The sequence below is a fragment of the Felis catus genome, chromosome C1, assembly GCF_018350175.1.
Source record: "Felis catus isolate Fca126 chromosome C1, F.catus_Fca126_mat1.0, whole genome shotgun sequence".
NCBI classification, from domain to species: Eukaryota; Metazoa; Chordata; class Mammalia; order Carnivora; family Felidae; genus Felis; species Felis catus.
In genome coordinates this window covers 152174807-152200439 of record NC_058375.1, presented here as the reverse complement: position 1 = coordinate 152200439, position 25633 = coordinate 152174807, and the positions used below count along the sequence as shown (strand labels likewise).

General features: G+C 36.8%; 1 protein-coding gene and 1 long non-coding RNA gene across 2 annotated transcripts in view; one reads left to right on the top strand and one right to left on the bottom strand.

Annotated features, from left to right (window-relative positions):
• The window catches only part of KCNH7 (potassium voltage-gated channel subfamily H member 7), a 646875-nt gene that overhangs the window by 24540 nt on the left and 596702 nt on the right, over positions 1-25633 (top strand). The window lies entirely within an intron of this gene.
• Positions 13041-15632, bottom strand: LOC109502711. The gene is made up of 2 exons (XR_002161502.2): positions 15340-15632; positions 13041-13305 (listed from the first exon to the last, which is right to left on the bottom strand). It is a non-coding gene; the product is annotated as an uncharacterized LOC109502711 (long non-coding RNA).

Genomic DNA, 25633 nt, shown 5'->3' with positions numbered 1-25633 from the left:
AAGTGTGATAATTCCTGATCTAGGTGAATGCAGCATGCAGTTGACCAAAGCTACTTAAAAATACTAAATAAATAAATAAATAAATACATACATATTAAAAATACATACATACATACATACATACATATTAAAAGGCACATAGGCACACAACTGAAATATCTCCCTGTGACCTCAGAGCATCAGGTATGTTGTGAGTCACAGCCAGCCACAACTTGTGTTACAAGTTTCCATCAGATTTCACATAATTCTTCTTCAGCCACTTTGCAATAACTCACAAACTGTGAACCTTCCAGCAGGCCCTTCTGTCAACAAACGTTAGCTCTCTTCACAGCAAGGTGCCATATTCATTGTAGGCTTGATGTGTTTCCTAACCATTTAATATGGCTGACACTGTGCTACCATTTTTAAGGATCCTATCATTTTCTTTATGTGTGACTGATGAAGGTTTTCAGTATTGTGCTCCTGACATCATTTTTATTCCCATGAGCCCTGTAGTTTTATTGCATGTTTTTGTGTAACACAGTAATTTTTTTAGGAACCATGTACCACAATTATATAAGAACTGAGGCACTTTCTATACTCTGTTCTTCAGAAGGTTTCCAGAAAAATGAACCTCAGTTGGCCAATCCAGAGACCTGCTCATTAATAGATGGCATAATTGGCTTCTATGATTTCCCTTTCTCACTTCTCCCAGACCTTTTTTGGTGCTTCCTTGGATCACTTTTCACATAAACTACTTGCTCTGAACTCCTGATCTCAGTTTTCAGGTTTTTTTCTTTTCTTTTTTGTGGTGTGTGTGTGTGTGTGTGGGGAATTAAGACAACAGATTCCTACCCTCATGGAGCGTACATCCTAATGTGGGAAACAAATTATAATCAAGTAAATAAAAAAATACACAACAAATAAGCAATATAATACAGGTTGTGATAAGTTTTATGTAGGAAATAACCAGGGTGATGAATGAAAGAAAAATTGGAGGAGGTCACTTTAGAGAGAATTCGGGGAAGGCTCTTCTGAGAAGATGATACTTGAATTGAAGCATAAAGAATACAAATGAGCCAACTGGGGTAAAAATTGTAATGATGTCATAATGGAAACGTTAGAGCAAAACACTAAATGGAAAAGGACCAGATGGTTCATAGTGATGTTATATCAATACTTGAAGATATACTGGGTACTACAATGCATGCCGTTCTTCTACTGGGATGGGTATAGCCAGTATAAATGCATTATGTCCTAATAAAGCATGTTATACTCATTGTATGGAAGGGACCACAGCCTGAAAGACTGAAGTCCATATTTAGCATTTGGGAGTCAGGGTAGATGGGTTAAAACTTTAGCACCTTACTGCTTCAATTGTTCTCCCTGCCTTTTACTGTTATAAAAGTAAGGTTTTCAGGAAAAGACAAGAACCAACAAGTAGGATAAAAAGTTAACAAATATGGCAAATAACACAAAATATGTGGTACAAATAAAGCATCTAAAGTAAGAATCCTCCAAGTCCCCAGTAGCAGGCTCTCAAGGAATGGTGGTGGTGATGGTTTTGACATTGATGTTGGCAGCTATAATAGAGAGTGTGTTAATCATGGTACTGATTATCAACCTTCAATGCAGAGAAAGTGAAATAGTCACAGCCATTAGGCTTCCTGCCAATTTGGAAGAGACACACAATTTGAACATTCTTTTTTGTTGTTTGTTTTTTAATGTTTGTTTATTTTTGAAGGAAAGAGACACAGAACATTAGCGGGGGAGGGGCAGAGAGAGAGGGAGATTCAGGATCTGAAACAGGCTCCAGGCTCTGAGCTGTCAGCACAGAGCCTCACATGGGGCTCGAACTCACGAACCGCAAGATCGTGACCTGAGCCAAAGTCGGTTGCCTAACCGACTGAGCCACCCAGGCGCCCCTGAACATTCTTTCTAGGATTGGCTCCTAAAACTTAAGGTATCCTATCAAAAAGAAAGGAAAAGAGGAAGAAAGGATTGATCAAGAGAAATGGCATTGCTGGGTGTTCTACATGTCATGACTCTTTGTCACACTAGTGTGACATTAGTCCTCTTTGTAATAACCACATGTGAATGATAGTTACAAGTCTACCCAATTCTTTAAAAAAATTTTTTTTTTAACATTTATTTATTTTTGAGACAGAGAGAGAGCATGAACAGGGGAGGGTCAGAGAAAGAGGGAGACACAGAATCTGAAACAGGCTCCAGGCTCTGAGCTGTCAGCACAGAGCCCGACGCGGGGCTTGAACCCACGGACCGCGAGATCATGACCTGAGCTGAAGTCGGATGCTTAACCGACTGAGCCACCCAGGTGCCCCTACCCAATTCTTATAAACAAGGAAGCTGAGTCTTGGAGAGGTTCTATAATTTGCCCAAGTTTACAGAACTCATTCAAACTAAAATGTATCTAGCTCCATGCTAACAGAGAGAAAATAAACTGAGTTACTAATATAGACTGAATGGGTATCTATAATTTTAAAGAAAAGAACAAACGCAGGAAAAATAAATGCCAGTTTTGAGTTGAAAGACTTCATTTAGAAAAGGTTGGACAGGAGAGAAGACAAGAAATGGGGCAGCTGGACATGAGGTCTCCTCACTCATATTGTACTGTCTTCAGCAGTGGATTCATTCTTGTGGATCATTGACTCTACTAAGATACACAGTATTGATTTTACTGTCAATAATTAAACAATTTGTGCTGATTTTGAAAAATTTTATGAAGACAGTGGGGAAGCCAAACTGATTTAATTTTTTTTGCTAATTGCTAATTACCCTCAGTATAATGGCTGGTGTTTTTATTTGTGTAATTAGGAAGAGGGCCAGAATATTATTTGTAAGAAATCCTGCTCTAAAATTTGAGATGTGAGAACCATGTCAGCTGACCAACTTTCATAAAGAACCATAAAGCAGATGGTTCAAAATTTTTTTAAGTTTTAAAATAGTATTAAAATTCAATGTCTTGGGGCTGCTAGGTAGCTCAGGTCAGTTAAGCATCTGACTCTTGATCTCAGCTCAGGTCATGATTTCCTGGTTCATGAGATTGAGCCCTGTGTCAGGCTCTGCAGACAGCATAGAGCCTGTTTGGGATTCTCTCTCTCTCTCTCTCTCTCTCTCTCTCTCTCTCTCTCTCTCCTTCTCTCTCTCTCTCTGTCTCTGTCTCTGTCTCTCATTCTGCCCCTCCCCTGCTCATGGTCTCTCTCTAAAAATGAATAAATAAACTTAAAAATTTTTAAAAAAGATTCAGTGTCTTTAGATTTTCTTACCTTGTTTGGGAGAATACACTGATATATGTGTATATATATGTTTCTTTCATTTTTTGTTTTGCATATTTAGGAATGGGGTTGCTAATGGGCTAATGGGGATTACTTAAATGAAAGAGTATGGAACTAAAGGAAAACCCGTCAATGGCAGTTGACTCTCTCAGGCCCCATTCTCCACCTTTATTTCTGCCTTTCAATTTTTCATACATTTATTTTTATGAATTTCAACTGCATAAATTTAAAATTTTCTTATTTCTATCTCAGTTCTTTAAAAAAGTCTGTTCTTATTTAAAAAAAACTTTTTTGAGTATAGTTGACACACAATGTTACCTTAATTTCAGGTGTACAAGATGATTCAGCACCACTGTGTGTTAGGCCATGCTCAGCACAAGGGTAGCTACCATCTGTCACCATACAACACTATTACAACATCATTGATTATATTTCCTATGCTGTGCTCATTATTTCCATGACTTATTAATTTCATAAATAGGAATATATATCTCCTACTCCCCTTCACCCATTTTGCCCGTCCTTCTACCCACTTACCTCTGGCAACCATCAGTTTGTTCTCTATATTTGTAGGTCTGATTCTGCTTATTATTTGTTAGTTTATTTATTTGTTTTGTTTTTTAGGTTCCACATATTATTGAAATCATATGGTATTTTTCTTTCTCAGTCGGACTTATTTCCTTTAGCATTATACCTTCTAGGTCCATCCATCTTGTTTCAAAGGGCAAGAGCCCATTCTTTATTGATGGCTGAGTAATATTCCATTGTGCTATGTCACATTTTCTTTATCTGTTCACCTATGGATAGGTCCTTTGGTTGCTTTTATATCTTGGCTATTGTAAATAATGCTGCAATAAACATAAAGGGGAATGAATATATCTTTTCAAATTATTGTTTTCATTTTCTTTGGGAGGTTCTTTAGGAACCTCCATACAATTTTCCATAGTGACATTTCTGCCAACAGTGCACAAGGGTTCCTTTTTCTCCACATCCTTGCCAGCACTTGTTATTTTTTGTCTTTTTGATTCTAGCCATTTTGACAAGTGTAAGATAATATCTCATTTGATATTCATTTGAATTTCCCTGATGATTAGTGATGTTGAGCATCTTTTCATGTGTCTATTGGCCATCTGTTTGTCTTCTTTGGAAAAAGAAATGAGAGGCATCCATATTGATAATGAAGAAGTTAAACTGTCACTTTTTGCAAATGACATGATATTATACATAAAAATCCTAAAGACTCCACCAAGAAACTACTAGAAATAATAAATGAATTCAGTAAAGCTTTAGGATACAAAATGAATACCTAGAAAACCAGCAGTGTTTCTGCACACTAATAACAAAGTAGCAGAAAGAGAAATTAAGGAAACAATTCCATTTACAATTGCACCAAAAGGAATAAAATACCTAGGATTAAACTTAACCAAGGAGGTGAAAGACCTGTACTATGATAACTGTAAAACACTGATGTAAGAATTTAAAGACAACACAAACAAATGGGAAGATATTCCATGCTCATGGATTGGAAGAATTGTTAAAATTTTCACACTTCCCAAAGCAATGTACAGATTCAGTGCAATCTCTATCAAAATACCAATAGTATTTTTCATAGAACTGGAACAAATAATGCTAAAATTTGTATGGGACCACAAAAGACCCCAAATAGCCAAAGAAATCTTGAGAAAGAACAAAACTGGTGGTATCATAATTCCAGATTTCAAGATATACTACAAAGCTATGTAATAAAAACAATATGGTACTCACACAAAAATAGACACATAGATTAATGGAACAGAATAGAAATCCCAGAAATAAATCTATGCTTATGTGCTCGATTACTCTATAACAAAGAAGGCAAGAATATACAATGGGGAAAAGATACTCTCTTCAATAAATGGTGCTGGGATAACTGGGCAACTATATGCAAAAGAATGAGACTAGACCACTTTCTAGACACCCAAAAATAACTCAAAATGGATTAAACATCTAAATGAAACATGAAACTGTAAAAATCCTAGAAGAGAAAACAGGCAATGATTTCTCTGACATTGGCCATAGCAATTTCTTTCTAGGCAAGTCTTCTAAAACAAGAGAAATAAAAGCAAAAATGAACTATTGGGGTGCATCAGTATAAAAAGCTATTGTACAGTGAAGGAAACCATCAATAAAGCAAAATGTCAACTTACTGAGTGGGAGAAGATATTTGCAAATGATATATCTAATAAGTGGTTAATCCAAAACACATAAATAACTTATATAAATTAACACCAAAACAGAACAAAACAAAAAATCCAAAACCAAACAAAACACCAGAAACAAGAATTGAATCAAATTAAACACGAGCAGAGTACCTGAAGAGACATTTTCCCAAAGAAATCTTGTTTATATTGTGCTATGTTCCTTTACTACACTTTTAATTTGTATACTTTATATATTTTAATTTAGTCTTAATATTAATAAATTCTCTGTGACAATAAGGATTTGCTGTATATAAATGCTGTTTGAAATTTTTTTTAGGTTCTACTTGAAAGACAAAGTCCTATTACTGATAGAATGTCCTATTGGCCAAATAGGTTAATCAAGATTTCAAGAACTTTGGGAAGATTGCTACAAACATACCTTTATTTAATTAGTATGAAGAAGGAAGTAATTATGCTAATCTTTATCTGAGTCATGTCTTCTAGGAAAACAATGATGGTTGGGAAATCCTCTCACCATTTTGTTTTCCAAATCTCCTCACCATTTTCTTTCAAGAAATGGTTAACCTCACCACAAAAATCCTTTCCTGTTCCTCATATTACAATAAAAAGACTCTCCTCCACCTCTGCCTATTTGCAGTGACTCAGATTAGACCCATCTCTGTCCTTCTTCATGATTCCCGTAAGATTCACTGATAATTTCTTAATTTACCTGCCTCTATAGAACTGTTATTCATTAGTGAACATTCTCACTATTGTAATAGCATAATAGAATCATCCAATACTGATAGAATTGTCCAGTACCTTTTCTCTTTCACAAAGGGTTGAATGACTTAGAGAGGATTCTTGAGTGGATACTTGACAAAGGCTTTCATCACATCCATTCTTTGTCCTTTAGGTAGCCAGATGGCTAAAGAACATAGCACATAACAACTAACTGGCTCTATTCACAAACTCTTGGCACAAGTATAGCTACCTAAAGCAGAGGAAACTGTGTTTCAGTTCCTCACCACCAACTGATATGAGTTGAATATTGTAAGATGACCTTCTACTTCAAAGTATCTTACTCATACCTTATTGGTATACACTAACAGACCTCTCAAAAAAAATGCAAGGTTTTCATTCAGTGCATGGTACATAGTGAATGCTCTATAAATATTAGTCATATTTACTATCATTAACAAAGTGCTCACAGTTCTTGTAAATTAAGCTTTCATTCCTCTGGCTTGGAAGATCTTCCACATCTGAGATGTTTGCTAGTAGATGCAAATCCTTTTGGAATGGGTAACATCTGAACGTATTATTGGAAAAGCTCTAGATTAGTATGAATTACAACAACAGAGGAGCCAAAGCAGTCTCTGTAGAAATGGGTGGCCAAGAAAAGAGAAGGCACTACAAACAGTCTATTTATAATTTGGCTTTATACTGGTCACTCAAGGTCATGGCTGTATTAGGATAACAAATTTATACTTTATACTCATATATACAACAGAAAACTTTCTTTGCCTATATCCTGTATGTTAGCTAACCTTCCTTGAAAGCATTCCACCACCACATTAAATATGTATCCATTCCACTGACACATACACATATATACATGTGTGTGTGTGTCTGTATATGTATATTTTTCTATGTATATCGCTTCCAGAAAAAAACTAAATATAGTTCAGTCTGGTAAACTCAATCCAATCTGATATTTTAGATTTCAGGTCTTTTTCAGGTCAAAAGAAATCTTGAGCATACCTTCCTCTTCCTCCCTACTCCTTTTCTGGGTAGAGTTGTGATATAATGTGATATAAGCGTTAGTTTTCATTTTATCTCAGAAAAGTAGGGAATGAATACTGGGTCTTTGATCCACATGGTAACTTTGAAAGCTCCCTGGAAAATGCTGTGGTGTGTCTGCTCTAGGCTACTCTCTGAATTGGTCATCACTGAAACAAGATCAGTTCTATTCAGTCATTAAAACCATCTTGTAAGGGCCACTTGTCCTTAGTCAGAAAGCCTTTATATATGGTGGCTGCTTTGTCCTGATCCCAGGCCTCTGCAGACTCACCAAATTTCTCAGTTTCTCTGTGGTTCTTCAATCTAGGCACACAAAACACCTGAATTCCTTATATTTCATACAGGGCTTGGGAACTAGATGCAGAGGCATTTCAAAAAATGTTTCGGGATGCCTGGGTGGCTCAGTCAGTTCAGCATCTGACTTCAGCTCAAGTAATGCTCTCATGGCTCGTGAGTTCGAGCCCCGCCTCAGGCTCTGTGCTGACAGCTCAGAGCCTGGAGCCTGCTTCAGATTCTGTCTCCCTCTCTCTCTCTGGCCCTCCCCTGCTCTCTCTCTCTCTCTCTCTCTCTCTCTCTCTCTCTCTCTCTCAAAAACAAATTTAAAAAAAATTAAAAAATTTCTTTTTCTTTTCTGGAAAAAATTTTCTTCTTTCTTCCAGAGTGATATAATATTCCCACGTCATGATAAATGTGACTGTGTTGAGCTACACATAGAGATTTGTGGCCTTCCCAGGGAAATATGTCACTGGTTAGTGCCACCATACTCCAGTTGCCTGCCATTTCAGGGTGTTTCTTCCATTTTAGTTTTCACATCCTCTATTCTCTCCTTGAAAGGTGGAGAGCAAGGACACATGGATCTGATCTTTCTAACCTTTCCACATGTCTGTGTGCTCTTTTTTTTCTGTACACTATTGCCATAATGGGAGAAGTTTATTATTTACCAACCCATTCAAGGCAGAAGCCACCCAATATCCACCTCCATGTCCCGCTTTCTACTGGAACAATGGATCCTAAGAACTTCAAGAGACCCTGATGGCTAGGACAGATGGGCATTTCCATGATAACCAGTATGAGAGAAAACCAGAGGGCTTACCCTCTAATGTACTATTTGAGAGTCTTGGTATTTTATATGACTCTCTGAAGGAGTAGAGGAAACACTAAAAATAATTGAGTTCTAACTTCCCAGCAGGCCTAAGGCCTAATGGATGAGAGCTCTTCTTTGACCCACACTGGATTTAAGTAGATTAAAAGAAAATGAGAAAACTGTACGTCTCTTGTAAACTTTAATTTGTGGACAACACACATCTGCTACATTATGTTGTTCCTCTCCACAATAAGTTCATAATTTTTGATGATTTACTTAACATTCACAAAGACTAATAATATGGATTTAGAAATTGATAATTTTAATATAATTCTAGATTTTAATTTTACTTTTAATAGATTTAAGCCTTGCATGCTCTTTTGCATAGACCATAATAGTTACTGATTCCTTTAAAGGTAAGTGAACTTCTGCTATGTGTTATGCTTAAACATCCTTGGTATCATATGGTATGACAAGTATATCATATTTGCTGTATCTGTATTTTTAACAGTTGTGGCTTTTGAGAATTTGAGTATTTTAGAGATAAGACATACTCAACCCACACATTAATTCTTTATGCTGTGCAAAATATCTAAATCAATAAGCATTTTAGAAGAAGAAAAATCAATACTGCCCAAACTCCAGTGAGCAGAGTATGTCCTTGTGCTTCACGTAAGTGCTGAAGATCTGTGGGGAGACCTATAATTGGATTGACTTTGTTTTTGGCTTTATAATACATCTTGATTGACCATACTATATTACCAGCATCACCCTTTGCAGTAAACTTTTGCATCCAGGATCAGAGCCCCATTTTCAATTGTGCATGTTTAGTGCATGACAGCTGAGGGACATCTGGGGTCATCTGCTTAAAGATGGATACAAGGAAGCTACTATAAAGATAAAATGTCACAGGCAATTTGCAAACTGATTATTGTTATTATTATTTTTTACCAAGGCCACTGCCATAGAGAAGTATAGCATTTTACCTTATCCTGGAAAAAAGAATGAATGTCATAAAATTGAGTTCTAATTCCCTAGCAACAGACCGGATGAAGGCCTTTCACTGACCTTTATTGAGTTCAATTAACTTAAAATAAATAAATGAGACATTTCCTACAAACCTAACTCAAAATGCTAATGTAAATATGTTGTAACTATATAGATAAAGGAGTATATAAATAATCCTATAAGGTATTACTTCCAAAATCATATATTGTCAAACACAAATATATTTTCATATTGCCTATATTTTAAAGTCAGTTATTTGTTTGAAAGTTAGACATCCCTAACTTCCCAAGCCAGGGTTTGCTTCATGTGTTCTTTTCAGTTATAATTAGGCACCAAGTTTCACCCAGGTGGATCAACTGGGTTTCCCATTTATTCCTCTTCATCACTTACTATGGACTTAATTGTGTTTCTCCCAAATTCGTATGTTGAAGCCCTAACCCTCAATGTGACTGTGTTTGGAGACAAGGCTTGTGGGAAGTAATTAAGGTTAAATGAGGTCATATGGGTGGGTCCTATTTCAGTAGGATTTGGAAACCCTATAAGAAGGAGGAGAGAGAGAGACAGAGAAAGAGAGAGAGAGAGAGAGAGAGAGAGAGAGAGAGAGAGAGAGAGAGATCTGCTTCCACATGCATCAGAGAAAAGCCATGTGAACACATATTGAGAAGACAGCCATCTGCAAGTTGAGAAAGGACCCCTCACCAGGCCCAATCATGCTGGCACCCTGATCTCAGACTCTGAGCCTCTAAGGCTGTGAGAAATACATTTCTGCTGTTTAAGCCTCCTAATCTATGGCATCTCATAATGACATCCTGAGAAAAGACACCAGCATTTGTAAAAGTAGCCCAGCCTCTTACAAATTGGGGTCAATTACCTCTGTTAATGTAATGATGGCTCTTCTTGCCTGCTGGCCCTTCGTCACCAGGGATCTAAAGAGCCATGGTGGCAACTGTGGCTTATAGTTCAGTGTGTCTCTTGCTGTGTCCCAAGAGTGTGTCCTTTTTGGAGACAGTGTCTTCTAGTGTTACAGAAACCAGAATTGCAAGTATAGAAAACATAATTTCCTAAGTAAGTGTTCCTAAGGAGAGTGATGGTAAGAGGGAGAACATTCCTACTAGCATCTCTCAGTTCTCAGCTCAGTGAATTCTTTTTGGGAACACAGCATCATATACAGTTTTCTGATTTAGTACATGTACTGAGTCCTAAATTTAATATGTATACTGAATCCTAAATGATGACACCACATCATAGACTATCGCTTCCAAGATGGTACTTTACCATTTTCTTCAGAGGGCCATCCCTATATTAGAGGAGACCAGCTCCTTCTGAATGTTGCAGTTTGTGACATAATCAAGGGATCCCATTTTTATAGGCTTACTCTTGCATGTTCTTTGCTGTAAAATGGGTCATTTGGTTGAATGCTACATTATATGAAATTTAATACCTGAAATCAGATACACCCTGATTCTGGCTCAGGTCCTATAGGCAGTAAAGGAAAATCCATTCCTCAGAGAAGTGTTCGTATTTGTAAGGATAAGCCCCTCGCACTTCTAGAGAAGAAGGGTCAGTGTAGTTAACTTTCCATCGAGTGGCCACTTGGTCTCCTTGAGAAATTGTGTCATATTAGTGGCTCAGTATTGGTCTTTGTTGCTGACATGTTGGACATTGAAGGGCAGTAGTAGATAGATTAGCCTTGGCAAGTGGCCTGTGAGTAACTTCCATCAATGCCACATGACCACTTTGTCCATATGCACATTATACTACTTCTGGGGTGACCAATGATGATGACTGGCTAATGTTGACTAGTCGGGTATTTTGTTTTCATGGTTGTTTAGTGCCTCTTCTGTGGTAAGCACTTCTAGTGAATATTAATGTAAGGTACACAAATCTCACACTTTTTATCTTCTCTCAAATGCTCACCCACGTGCCTCTGCCTCAGTCCTCTTTGTCTCAGATTCTCCAGTCTTATTCCTTCCAGGCTCCTGAATAGACGGCAGGGATATTGGACCTGTACTACTGTGGACTACATGAAATGCATGATCACGTATACTGTTTTTATCTGTACGCTTTAGAAAGATATTCTGTCTCTAATGCTTTTAAAGTCCCTTTTTAATGTAGCTACATCATAGCTACTTTTTTTTAAGCTTACACTCATATACCATACTGACTTACTAGAAAATCAGGCTTGTCCTCTTTCTTAGTCTTTCAACCTGCCATTTTTAATCCCCCTCATAAAAACATAGCAGTGAGCTAGGATGGTTGCTTGTGGGCCTTGATGGATGATATGGGTGGCTGCATATCTGCTCATGCAGCTTTCTTGTGCTTTCTGGTCCTCCTCAACCTCAATTCCAGATGTACCATTTCCATTCTGATGGATGCTGCTGGGCCTGTCCATCTTCATGATTTGATGGTGCTAATAGAATCCATATCATAAAGGGCAGTTGCAGACACTTAGTGGAGGATCAGTGGTCAAGCATTTCCTCTCTTATAAGGGCCAATAACATTCCAGGAACTGTTTTTTGAAAAGTACATCATTATCCACTGTAGATGGCATTGTTTTGCTCCAGAGTCTCAGGAGACTACACTGTGAGTCTTTAACTTGGGCTTATCATAAATTCCACACACTTCCATCACCAGCTATTGTGGCCCAAAAGTCAGTGTATACTTTCTTTGGAGCCCTTTCCTACTCTGAACCTCACTCAATGTTGGCAGCCTTCCATGGGACACAGTATGTAGGCTAAAACATTATTCCTGGAGTTGGAATGTTTTGACTCTAGAACCTGAGGAGTTCCAGCAGATGCTATGTTTCCTTATCTGTGATAGGAGAGATAATGTAGCAATTTGTCTTTTAAATTTTTTAAAAATTTTTTTTTAACATTTATTTATTTTTGAGACAGAAAGAGACAGAGCATGAACGGGGGAGGGGCAGAGAGAGAGGGAGACACAGAATTGGAAGCAGGCTCCAGGCTCTGAGCCATCAGCCCAGAGCCCGATGCGGGGCTCGAACTCACGGACCGCAGGATCATGACCTGAGCTGAAGTCGGACGCTTAACCAACTGAGCCACCCAGGCGCCCTGTCTTTTAATTTTTTAATGTTTATTTATTTTTTAAGATAGAGACAGCACAGAGGAGGGGCAGAGAGAGAGACAGACAGACAGAGGACCTGAAGTGTGTTCCACGTTGACAGCAGAAAGCCCAAAGCAGCACTTGAACTCATGAACCATGAGATCATGACCTGAGCTGAAGTTGGACGCCTAAGGGACTGGGCCACCCAGGTGCCCCTAGTTTGTCTTTTAATTTGGAAAGAATAGCCTGGCATGCCCTTTATCATGGAGGCTCATATTTTTAATGAAATGGAAGATCTCTGAATCTCTCAATTGTCATAGGGCTTAATCCCCATTCTCTCAGTGCATGTGTTTTATCAAGCCTTCCAGGCTATTAACCACTTCGTGCTGAATCTGCCTGATCACTACTATGTTACCAACAAAATAATCACTGTTGGGTCCTGCAAAACATTCAGAGAGCACAGATCTATTTGGACTATGTTATGAAAGAAAATGGAAGAGTTCATATAACCTTACAGGACAAACCTGTAAATGAATATTTTTTCCCTTCCATGTGAACTCAAATTATTTCTGATCCTATGGACTACAGACTTGACACCTTAAAAGGAGAAAAGGATTTGATAGGAAAAGCTTCAGATTGAAGTGTAATTGAAGATCTAGGCTAGGATCATGAAGAGTCTTCAGAAAACCTTTCCTTGAAGGAGTTCAATGTCAGACAGAAATGAGCTGGCTCTAGTAGGCCACCACTCTTCATTATTGCTGGCAGCAGCCTAGGGAAAGCATGGCGTTGGTGTGGCTGCTAGGAGGAACACAGGTGTTCTGGAAACTCAATCAACTATGCTCTCTGCAGCAGATTTTTCTGGAGGGAGATCCAGACCGTGCAAATCCATAGTTGCCTCCAAAAGAAAAAAAGAAAATGTCTGTTATCTCTGATCTCTCCATAAAGATCATGAATTTGAAATTAGTTTCACATTCACAGCATTGTCCCTCAAGTGGAAACAAACAAACAAATCACTTCTCAGAAGTTCTCATCCTTATCTCCCTAAATAAATATTGAACAAATATGTAAAGAATATCAATTTGAAAGGATCCAGAGTAATTACTCTGCTCAGGGCATTTCAGTCTAACTCCACCTGTAGGTGTATCCTCTCACTCCCTCTGGTGCTCATGCATCCTGGCTGCTAGAGTAGATGGTATTTTAGGTGGCTGCATTGCAGGGATTTGATTATTTTCTTTTTTAAAATTATTAACACATCTTGCAACCACCAGGTGTAAGTTATGGGATTATGTATAATTTCCAGGGTTAAAAAAAAATCTACCTTTTCAGCATTCAGACTGACAAAATAATTACCAAACTGAAGAGGTGCCATGCTAAAAAGATTTGTAGATTCGGCAGACATATAAAGGTTTTGTGCTTTAAAGCAAGAAATGTCACCGACTGACTGTGCTTTGAGACCTTAATGTATGTTTTCCCACATCAAAAATATATGTAAACGTATCCAATCTTATTCTTGGAAGTTTGTGGGAAGTATTACCTGGTAAAAAAAAAAACAAGACATATTTGTTCTGTTAGTTTTTCAGTGTGAATACACTATACTCTAATGGCCTGTTAGATACAGAATGCAGGTCCTTCTTATCTTAAATTTGTGGTTGTCTGCTTTGATGAAGCAGTCTGTATGGTTTTCTGTGTTTTTAATAAAGAGTCTTTGCCACTCTGTGTTCAAACTACTCCTATCTTGTGGCTTGAAACTAATCTCCACATCTGTCTACAGGGTTCTTCACTGTTTACTGTTTCCTCCATATATTGTTTCAACCGTCTGTGAAAATATTTCTCTTTTGTTGCTTTTTTCCCAGAGACAAAATTTCTCTTTCTTCCATTAGAGTAAAAATCATCAAAATAGACACTTGATTTAAAATACGTAGGTAGTAAGGTATATCCAGCATTCTTCAGTGTTGAATTAGTAATACTAACATGTGTATATATTTAATTTATTATTTATAAATAAATATATATACAAAATATACAATTTTTAACATTACATGCTTTGAATAACAAATTAGTAATTTAAAATCTTTTGTTTGCCAGTGAAATATAATACTCTCCTTAAAAAAACACTGACTCCCTAAGAAATACCGTTGAAGTTAAATTTTTTTTTTCGTTGAAGTTAAATTTAAGTAACATGGCTACAATGTAACTACTCTATTGGGTGTTGAAGGAAAGATTTTTCTTATTCAAAACTGAAAACAAATATATTTCTTTTTTTTTAAATTTTTTAACGTTTATTTATTATTGAGAGACAGAGAGACATAGAGCATGAGCAGGGGAGGGGCAGAGAGAGGGGGAGACACAGAATCTGAAGCAGGCTCCATTCTCTGAGCTGTCAGCGCAGATCCCAACACAGGGGCCGAACCCACAAACCATGAGATCATGACCCGAGCCAAAGTTGGTTGCCCAACCAACTGAGCAACTCAGGCGCCCCAGAGCAAATATATTTCTTGAGAAAAGAGTTGTTTGTAAATAAAGTCTTGACTTCATCTCCCACTTATTCTTCATCCCAACCCATTCTGAGTTTTCCTTCTACCATTCAATTTAATTACCTTTGTACAGGTTGCAAATGTTTACCAAATCCTATGGACATTTATTTGTTCTTATTTCACACAGTGGACTTAGGTTTCCATAGTTAAGCACTCTCCCTTTGTGACTTTTCTGTCTTCATGATGCCATATTTGACTGTTTTATTTTTCTCCTTTTTTACCTCCCTTGCCACCATAACTTGATATCCATAATTGACTCATCAAAACATGTTACAATATTCTATGAATCCTAATTTTGTCTTACCTATCTTGCCAACTATAGTATTCAGCTACTGCTGTATAAAAAACAAGTAGAAAATTTCAGTGGCATACAATATTAAGAATTTGTTTCTTACATGTCTGTAGGTTGGCTGAAATGGCTCCACTGATCTTGGCTGGGCTTATTCAGGCATCCATAAACTGGAGGTTGGATGGACTAGATAAAATCACCTGGACAGCTTTAAAATTGAAAGTCAGCAATCAACCCTGTGGTTCTGCTTTATGTGTCTCTCATCTTTCTGGACTAGCAGGCTAGAAGAAGCATGTTCTTTTCTTGAAATGACAGAGGTGCAACAGGGAAAGCCAAAGTGTTTGGCTTTGTAAGGACTACATTCAGAATTGGCGCAATACTAATTTCATTCATATTCCATTGATTAAAAAAATTCACATAATTGAGTCTAGAGTCAAGAAGCATAGAGATACACTCTGCCTATCTACCACACTGAGCTAACTTACTAATGATATTGGTTATCTTCAGTTCACAAATAGATTCCATTTTTCCCATATCAGGATCTTTACACATAATAGTCCCACTTTCTGGAATATTCTTCTCTTATATAAGATTCATCTCCTTGGAAGTATCTTTTCTTACCATTATAGAACAACCAACAATCTTCTCTCACTTTTTCGTAGTACCCTATTGTTTCCTTATAGCAATGTACAGAATTCTATGTATTATTTTACTTGTTTGTTGGATGTTTCTTCCTCCAGAATTCCAAGCTTCATGAGAGTGACGAGTATGTCATGTCCCCCATTGTTCCTTAGAATCTAATGCAAGATTATGCATATGATGTTTCATCAGTAAATATTTGTTGATGGAAAGAATGGAAAAAATATGATTAGGTAAATTTTTCATTTAAAGTTTATAGAATACAGGTAGATTCAGAAACATTACCTCTGGCCCTTTATGCCATAGAAATGTCTTTGTTGTGGTTGGAAGGGGGAGGCCAAGAGGATGGTTATTAAGAATAGTGAAGTGTTTTTTTTCCTTTTTTCTTCTCCATTTCTTTCCTTTTCTTTTCTTTATTTTCCTTTCCTTTAATACTCTTCTTTTTAAAATTGTTTTTAAGTTTATTTATTTTGAGAGAGACAGAGACAGCACGAGTGGGGGCAGAGAGAGAGGGAGAGAGAATCCAAGGCAGGCTCCCTGCCGGCAGTGCAGAGCCTGAAGTGGGGCTCAAACTCACAAAGCATGAAATCATGACCTGAACCGAAACCAAGAATCAGGTGCTTAACTGACTGAGCCACCCAGGTGCCCCTTTCCTTTAATTTTCTTTTATTTCACTTCATTTTGTTTGTGTTTTCATTCATAAAGCCTGTTACATTTCTACATTTGAAAGTGAGTCTACAGTGAAATAATATCACAAAAACAAAGAGTCCAGTTAGAACATCATTGCAGTGGTGAAGAGAAGATGATTTGGAGTACGTGGGCAAAACAGAAATAGGAGATTTGAGAGGAAGATGGTGAGTTCCATCTCGGACATGTGAAGTTCAAGGGGTTTATGAGACATCTGAATGGAGGTATCTGATAGGCCATTGGAAATGGAGGCTAGAGAAAGAAATCTGTTCAACGTTAATGCGTAGTATTTGTAGCCATGGCAGTGGGTAACATTGTCTCCGGGGAATAAGTGAAGAGCAAGAATGAAAGGCATCCCAGAACTTTGCCCTAAGGAGCTCCAGCATTTAAAGCTTGTTTAGAGGAGATGATGCAATAAATGGAGATGAGAAGGCACAATTAGAAAAGTAAGAGGAACACTATGGCATTGCAACCACAGTGGAAGAAACTGTTTTCTGAGAGAGAAAAAAATTATGAACTAGGTTGATTGCTATGGAAAGGTTAAATAAGATGTAGGAAGCATAGTATCCAGTGGAGATGGACACGTAGAGAACCTTTTTTACATAATCAAGAGGCATTCAGAGGTGTTCTGTGAGGGGAAGCTAGAATGGAGGAGACTGTACATTAAATATGGGCAAGAAAAAATGTCATCAGGTGTAGATTAGTCTTTTAGAAGTTTCTCCAAGAAGAGGAAGAAGTGCAAATATAAAATCATCATCCCCGCCGTGTAGTCCCACTCCTAGAATATCTTTGTTTTCCTTTATCACACGAAGTAGTCGAATATCTAGAGGTAAACTGGCTACACTTGAGTTTGAATTTTAGCCCCACAAATTATTAGTTATTTTATTTAACCTCTAATCCTCAGTTCCTCATATGTAAAACTGGGGATAATGATAACAACAAATTTGTTGTTCATAAGAATCACTGAAATGATTCATGAGCATACGAGTGCCATAGAGGAGAACCTTCATAAAGATGTGATTCTGAAAGGGCAAACTTTAGAAGCCTTATAACAGTAAAGCACACTTTGTCAATTGGAAGCCTTTTTAATATATTTTTAAAATTAATTTCTTTTCTTGTCCTTAACTTTGGTACCATGATCCTATACTTTGTTTTACTATCCTGTGATTATACTTTTCTTTTTTACATTCTTTGTCACTGTTTATCACATCAGTGTTTGGAAACACTTTATGCTCTTGGTTTTCCCTGTGACTTCCTGATTGCCGGAGTTTCTCTCCCTGGTACTGCAGCAATTGATTCTTGACAAATAACATCCTTACGTCATAGTTGCAATTATACAAGGATGTGGGTGACTCCTCAGGCTACAGTTTCTTTTTTCCCTAGGACTACAACTTTCTGGGCAGGTATTTCTGTCATTTGTTACTTACCTCTTGGGGCCTTATTAATATTAGAAATTAAAGTAAATAGTTCAGTAGCTTGCTCTTGCATAGAATATATTCTATGGTGGACATTAATTCTGTATCAAGCACTGTCATATATAACAACATTTTTTCTTTTGATAACCCTATGAGATATGTAGTTAATATTATCCTCGTTGTAGATGAGGAAACAAAAGCATAGAGAGGTTGAAAAAAATTGCCCAATATACACAGTTACTGAATGGTGGAGCCACTATGCCCTACAGGTCCATAGATTGTTGCAATTCCAAAATCCAGAAGTTCTAAAAACCATATATTTTTTAGCTCTTTTTCTGGCAAAAGAAACTTGACCTTAACATGATTTAGTCCAGGTGCTTAAGATGGTATAATATATCAAGGGAGAACTTTTGTTTGGACAGGGATTCCCAAACATATTTGCAGGCAGTAGGGAAAGATACTCAAGGGAAAAAAGGATAATAAATTATTTTGACACATATATACATTTAACTATATATTTTTTTTCTACCTAACATGATGCTAAGTTCTGAATATGCAGCAATGAATTCAACATAGTGTCTCATCTCATGGAGTCTATATTCTATGCCAGAAGGATTGTTGCTAGAACAAGATTTTAGAAGGGGTAGGAGGATGCAAAGTGTGGTTTACTGATGGCAGTGTCAGCATCACCTGGGAGACTGACAGAAATGCAAATTCTCAGGCCATCCCTGAAGCCTACTGCATCAGAATCTCTGCCAGTGAGGGCCCAGAATTTGTGTAATAACTCTCTTTACCTGATTCCTGATCACACTTAACTGTGAGAATCACTGTCCAGAGCACACACAGAGGGATCAGCCTTGTTAAAGAGGAAGGAAAAATGGGAAAATATATTGAAGTTCTGAGGTGAAGTTCTATGGTGAAATGAGATGAAGTAGATTCCACTTTTACTTTTCATTGACACAGGGCCAAGGTTACCTGCTGAGCATATACTGCGCGCTCTTGAACCCTCTGCAGTTATGTCTCCCATTGTGTCCTGTGGAACCTCCACTCTAGTCAGTGTCTCCCAAATGCAGTAGACATCTTTCTATCTCCTGGCCTTTCTCGGTTATCTGACCTGCCTTCCTACTCCTCTAAATTTATTACCATCTCCCCTCCTACAAGCCCACCTTGAGTCAATGTAGCCTTCTCACAGAAGTGCCTTTCCTATGAATTCTGGTTGCAGTCTGTAGCAGTAGAGGTGTATTATGGCTGGACTCAGGAGCCAGGCGACTGGGTTTCTAGCAGCTCTAGAACTTAACATGTGATTTGGGGGAAAGTGACTTAAGTTTTTTGAAGGTCGGTTTCTTCATTGTAAATTGGAGATGATAATAGTATGTACCTCATAAGTACACTTGGCACATAGCAAGCACTCTCTAATTCTTAGCATTTATTGGTTATTACCTACTCCACACTTACCCTCAACATATGCTACCTATATAATTACTTATTTTCTGTATATCCATATCTACACACAAACATGTGTATATACATATCTATCTATCTGTCTATCTATCTATCTATCTATCTATCTATCTATCTTATCATCTATCTATCTATATATATATATATATATATATATGTATACATATGTACATGGTTCTCATCTCACTTGAAAGGGCTGAACCCTAACAGCTGTCTGGGGACTTAATAAATATGTTACATAAACAATGACATCATAGTTCTCCATTGTATACTTTCCCGCTGGTATCCTGGATCAGACCATCCCTCTTAATATATCCAATACAGTATTCAGGAACTGTGTTCCATGTGATTGCTTTGAAAGGGAAAACACTAATGTGATAGGAACACTGAGCCTCAAATTTGAAAACCTCTATTTCAGAGATTTTCAGGCTCAGCCCTGTTGGCATTTTTAGCTGGGTAATTTATTTGCTGTGGGTGTGGGGGCTGTCCTGTGTATTGCAAGATGTTTAGCAGTATCCCTGGCCTCTAGATACCAGACGTCAGAAGTGCCCCATCCCAGTTGGGAAAATAAAAATTGTCTCCAGACACCAGCAGATGCCCTTGGAAGGCAAAATTGCCCCTAGTTAAGAACAACTGATCTACCACTGATATATTTATATTTAAACTTTGTCACTTCTTAGTTATATGCAACCTCGGTTGGGTCACTTCACTACTCTAAACCTCTAAGCCTCAGACACCTCATCTGTAAAATGTGTGTAATAATAGGTACTGCGTGGGAGTGTTATGAATACTGAATGAGAGGCTGTACTGCAGGGCCTTGCACAGAATATATTGATTATACAATTTGTTAACCTAAATTGTAGAAGTCCCTATAGTCTATCTGGGCAGAGCAAAAGAAAATGCTAAAATGCACCCAAAGCATGGAAAAAGACCATGGCCATGTCTAACTCCCTTACTTCTCTCCTACTTTAGTATCACTTTCCACTTGATTTGACCCACGTTTGCTATACAGCTAAAATTGGCACTGTTTTAAGTAACCTTCACGCACCACCTGTCTCTTCTGGCAGCCCCGACTTAAAGAGAGACAAATCAGAAGTGGAAGAAGAAGAATAAAACGCAACCAGAATACCAGCAGCCAGGGTAGATAGGATACTGTAGTTAGAGACGGTGAATTCTTTGCCTTTAGGGCACATATCCCATTCTTGGGTGGCTTCATGGAGCTCTAGAACCTAGAGCAAATTTGAGGGGCACTATTCTTGATATTTGAAAACTAACATTCGTTAAGTGGGTAAATTAATTATGACAGAAAGTAGACTATTAAATATTCTCTTTATATCTCAGTAGCTTCATGAAACAGCTATTCATGTAAGATGAAATTATTCTTCAGAAATTATTTGGTTCAGCAAACTAATTCTATCTTCTCATCATATTGAAACCATAAATAAAATATTATAATTACAGAAATAATTGTGAATGCCTTAGAATGTAAAACCAAAATTAAATATGTCAAAAGATACAGATATGGGGTTCTTTCCCAAAGGATGTGGTAGCTCTTAGATGTAATGAAAAACTTGATGGACCAACAATGTTGCTACAGAATTGAGCTGGTCTGTTTAACTGGAACATTTTTCTTTGCGTAGATTTCTCAAAAATGTCCAGACTGTTGTAAAAATATCTTTGTTCATTTTCCTATCTCAAGAAGCAAAACAATTTGAGATTTCCTTGCCAATACATGTTCTTGCAATGCTGTAAGGGTCTTCATTCTCATGAAGAGTGAGTAATGAAGAGGTAGAAAACTTTGTATTAAAATATGCATAAAATTAGTTTTAACACTTTGCAGACACCCACTGTTTTTCTTAAATTCATCTCTGATAGAAGCAAGTGCAAAAATACCAAGATAACTTAGTTTATTGTAGTAAATTGATTTTTGTCAAAAAGTGTAATTTAAAATCACTGAGGTTCTTGCTGAGGTCATCAGTCTCTGAACTGATTTTAAAATATTTGTTTACTTACTACAATTAGCTTTAGATTAGCAGAGGATTCTTGTTAAAAAGTACAATATATGGTCCTTCATTTTTCTTTTTCCTCCCTCCCTACCTCTTTATGTTCTTTCCTTCCTTCCTTCCTTCCCTCCTTCCTTCCACCCCTCTTTCTTTTTTCCCTTCTCCAATATTTTCCACATTCAACATAATATATTTATTGCTTATGTAAACCTGTACCAAATGGTAAATTTGATCACCATTGATAAACAGGGGACTTTTCACAGGCCTAACTACCTCTAGGAAGTAATTTATTTCATCACTGAAAAATGGTGCTTTGACATTAAATGTGTCATAGACACATCTTTATAGATATTAAATGTGTATTTTATACTTACTAGATATCTATACATCACTACCATTCACTTTAGAATTAGAACTCAATCATAAACTGCTGCAAAAAATAATTTGAAACTATTTTAGCTTTCCCTACATCTGCCTTTATTGACTTCAAAAAGAGTAAGAGAGAAAGCAAATAATCTAATTATTGCTCCTAAATGGCAGGTAAACTGCCACTGTCATGCTGCCCTTACGCACACACGCGTATAAACATAGACACACACATACACACACAATTCTCCACTTCACCCATATGCTTCTTTGTTTATAAAAATAGGTGACAGCTCAGATGGAAAACTTTAGAGAAAGCACAGGTTTGTGACTCAAAGAGAGTTTTTATCCTGTGGTTTAATTAATTATTCACAGTTGATGTTCTCTCTGATTCCAGCTACTCATTATTTTTATTTAATAGTCAACTTATAACTGCTTCTCTGATATTGTTCTGGGACCACAATTTCTTTGACATTTTGTGTAAGAAACAAAAGATGAAATATTTTGCCATTTTATCTGTATTTTTCTGAAATTAGTGAGAAAACTCGCTCAGACTGTATATCATAGACTTAATAAAAAAATAAATAGGAATGATCTTGGCCTTTCCCGTGAGTTTTCCTTGGGAAAAAATATATATTTTCCAAAATATATTCAATTTACTCTCATTTAATTAGGATTATATTAAATATTTCCAAGACCTACTTCAGCTATCTCATACACACACACAAACACACACACACAAATATACACAAAGACATGATGAAATTTTTAACTTAGATATTTAGACTTCTATACATTCTGTATGTATATACAATTATATGTTATATATTTTAAATTATGTTTATAATTATATATAAATAATTATATATAAACATAATTAAACATAATTATGCAATTATATATAAACATAACTAAAATACATAATATATAATTACATATTTGCAATTATATATATATTTGCAATTTGTACTTTTTACTATGTTCTATTTATTTTAAAGTATTTTTCCCATGATTTGTATCTCCCAATATTTCTTCCCTGCTTGATAAAGAAGGAAACAAAACACAATTTGGTGAAAGAGTTTATTTAAGGTCACATAGGCAGTGACCAATCTGAGACAAGAATTTGAGGCTTTGCTTCCTAGCCTAGCAAACTTATCCCTACATGTGTTTTACTGAGTAGGGATGTTACAACCCTTTTGAAGGAAGAACTCAGGAAATTGACTAATTTAAGCCCAGTTATGTACATTGGAAATAATCAATGTAAAGTGGTTAGTATAACCCTGATATAGAACACTATTAACTGGCATATCTTTCCAAGCAACACAGGCAGGCAAATTCCCTCTTACTATATGAATAGTATTCTTTGCAATTTAAATCTGTTCTGACTCTCTCTTCTCCTCATCCCCACCCCATGCTCACACACCCTTCTCCCCACCATTTCTTGCCTTTTACTGCTCAGTGTTCCTGGTTTAGTGTATGTATGTGTGTCCATGTGTATATGTTCACTCACGGCTGACTGTATGTGTGCATATATTCCTTTTTGTTTATTGGGAAGTACTGAATGCCAGATTCTGAGTGCAGTGCTTTATAAATTGTTGTTGTTAATGTTCTCATTAAGGGTCTTTACAAATAGAATGTAATATTCAAGCTTCCTACCTGACACAAAACAGAGAGGGAGGCTAATTACTCATTTTTGTATTTCTAATATCCCTCAAGGAAAAAGAAAAGAGGTGTGCATTTAGAAAACACAGACAAGGTGAACACAAAACGCTCACTGTTCTGAGACAGATGCCAGCGAAATGAGTCATTCAAGAATAACTATGAAATATTCAAAATCTATTGTGCTGTGGTAGCAAAACTAATGTGGTCAAGCATCACAACTTTTACAAAGCTACTTCATGCACAGAGCTGCTATTATGCCTTTTACACTAGACGTAAGCTTGGGTAATTTGAAATGGGAACCAGAAACCTTCACTTGATCATGAAAATGTGAGAGGAAAAACACCCAAAAAACAGACCAAGGTTGAATTTTTTTCCTTTTATGTCTCTTGGTGAGACCAAATTCCCAATTTTCATAACTTACTAAGTAAACTCTAAACTCAATGGAAAATATCACTTAATCCTCTCCAAATTGTCTAACGTTTGAAAACAAACCCGTGCCATTTGTGTGACTGAACTTCTCTCGAAATACTGGTGAACTGTTCCCAGCTGGACTTTGGTAATAGAGAGACCATACTCTGGGATTCGGAGAGGTTAGCTGGCATTTAAATTTCTTTGAGTCATGTTATTTCACAGAAGTATGTGCTCCTGTGATATTAATATGCCAGGGGTTTTAGTTTAAGTCAGTAATTATAAGTAAGATTTAGTTTTAGTGATGTGGCTATTTTAATTAAAAAACAATGTCCTGTAAAATGTCTGGAGAACTTGCTGGCTATATGAAAAATATATACATATTAAAATTTTATTTTGTTCTTAATGTCATCAATATAATAGATTTACACCGGTAACCTGCTAATTCTTGCCTAATCTTCCAGTAAAACACAAATACACACCTTACAAACAATGCTATTGGACATCTCCCCCGACAGGGACATCTCCAACTGGGAATATCTAGTATTCATAAAAGGTGTCCAAGATAGTTTTCTAGCAATTTTTTTCTTTAATCTAATTCACTTTCTAATGACTTGAATTCAGGGAGGAAAATGAAAAACTGGCCACCAAACGTGTCACAACTTCCTCTCTGGAAATGAATCTAATATGTCATATAATTTCAAGGAATATAAAGTAGTACTTCTATTTCTGAGCCTGATGTGTATGAACAGGGTAATGATCTTTTAGCTATATTCTTGAGATGGACTATGTGAAGCAAAAGAGAAGTAAGGAAATTACACTATATTGCAATAAAGCAGTTCATTTGTTATTTTCAAGTTTTTTCCTTCCTATTAGAGTAGCCAAAGCATCGAGGGTTGCTATAACCATGGGAGTCTGGCAGATTAGGCTTATCCCACAGAGATGCCTCTTGTGGATAGCCTAAACTCTGATGAGTCAATTCAACAAGAATTTGGGGGGCATCTAATTTATGGCAGGCCCTTGGTGGGAGCTCACAGCCAGAACTGCCATTGGATCAGTGACACTGTAAGAAGTAAAACACGAAGGACAGAAAGGAATTGCCTTATATGTAGTAGGTACACTTTTGAGTACTGACATGGCCCTCATCCAGCCTAATATTACAAAAGGCACTGAGCTAGTAGGTGTCGTGATTTGCCAGGAACCTCATTCTTCATAAACTATGCTGACCACCAAAAGTGGAAGTCATCTTTGTGAGGAACTAGGGAATCCTAGATCCCATTGGGGAGCTACACCTGCATGCTCCTGTTCATCTTTATCTTACATATCATTTACACGATTTTTTTATAATCTGCTAGTAAACCAAAGTAAAAGCAATTTACACCTGGTGTGAATGTTCGTTTTTAACAGCTATTGAATGAGATAGATCATTAACAATTTCTAATGAAATAGATCTGTGTGGCTCACTTTGGCTCACATTTTACTAGGTGATCTTGAATATACAAGGGCTTCTCAATGTGAAAAACTTAATCTTTGACATTTGCTGTTCACTTTAAATCTAAAGATTTTGTTTTGTTCAATTAAATAAATGAACCAGTTGGATTTTTGTTTTGTTTTGTTTTTTTGGTTTTCATTGATTTAACTGACTTCAGTTGACCATGTAATTAATTACATATGGCAATTAAATAAAGGAGTTCTGTGTATATATGGACTCTTCAGCTTTTCCTTTTAAGTCTATGTGATTTCTTCTTTAAGACCACAG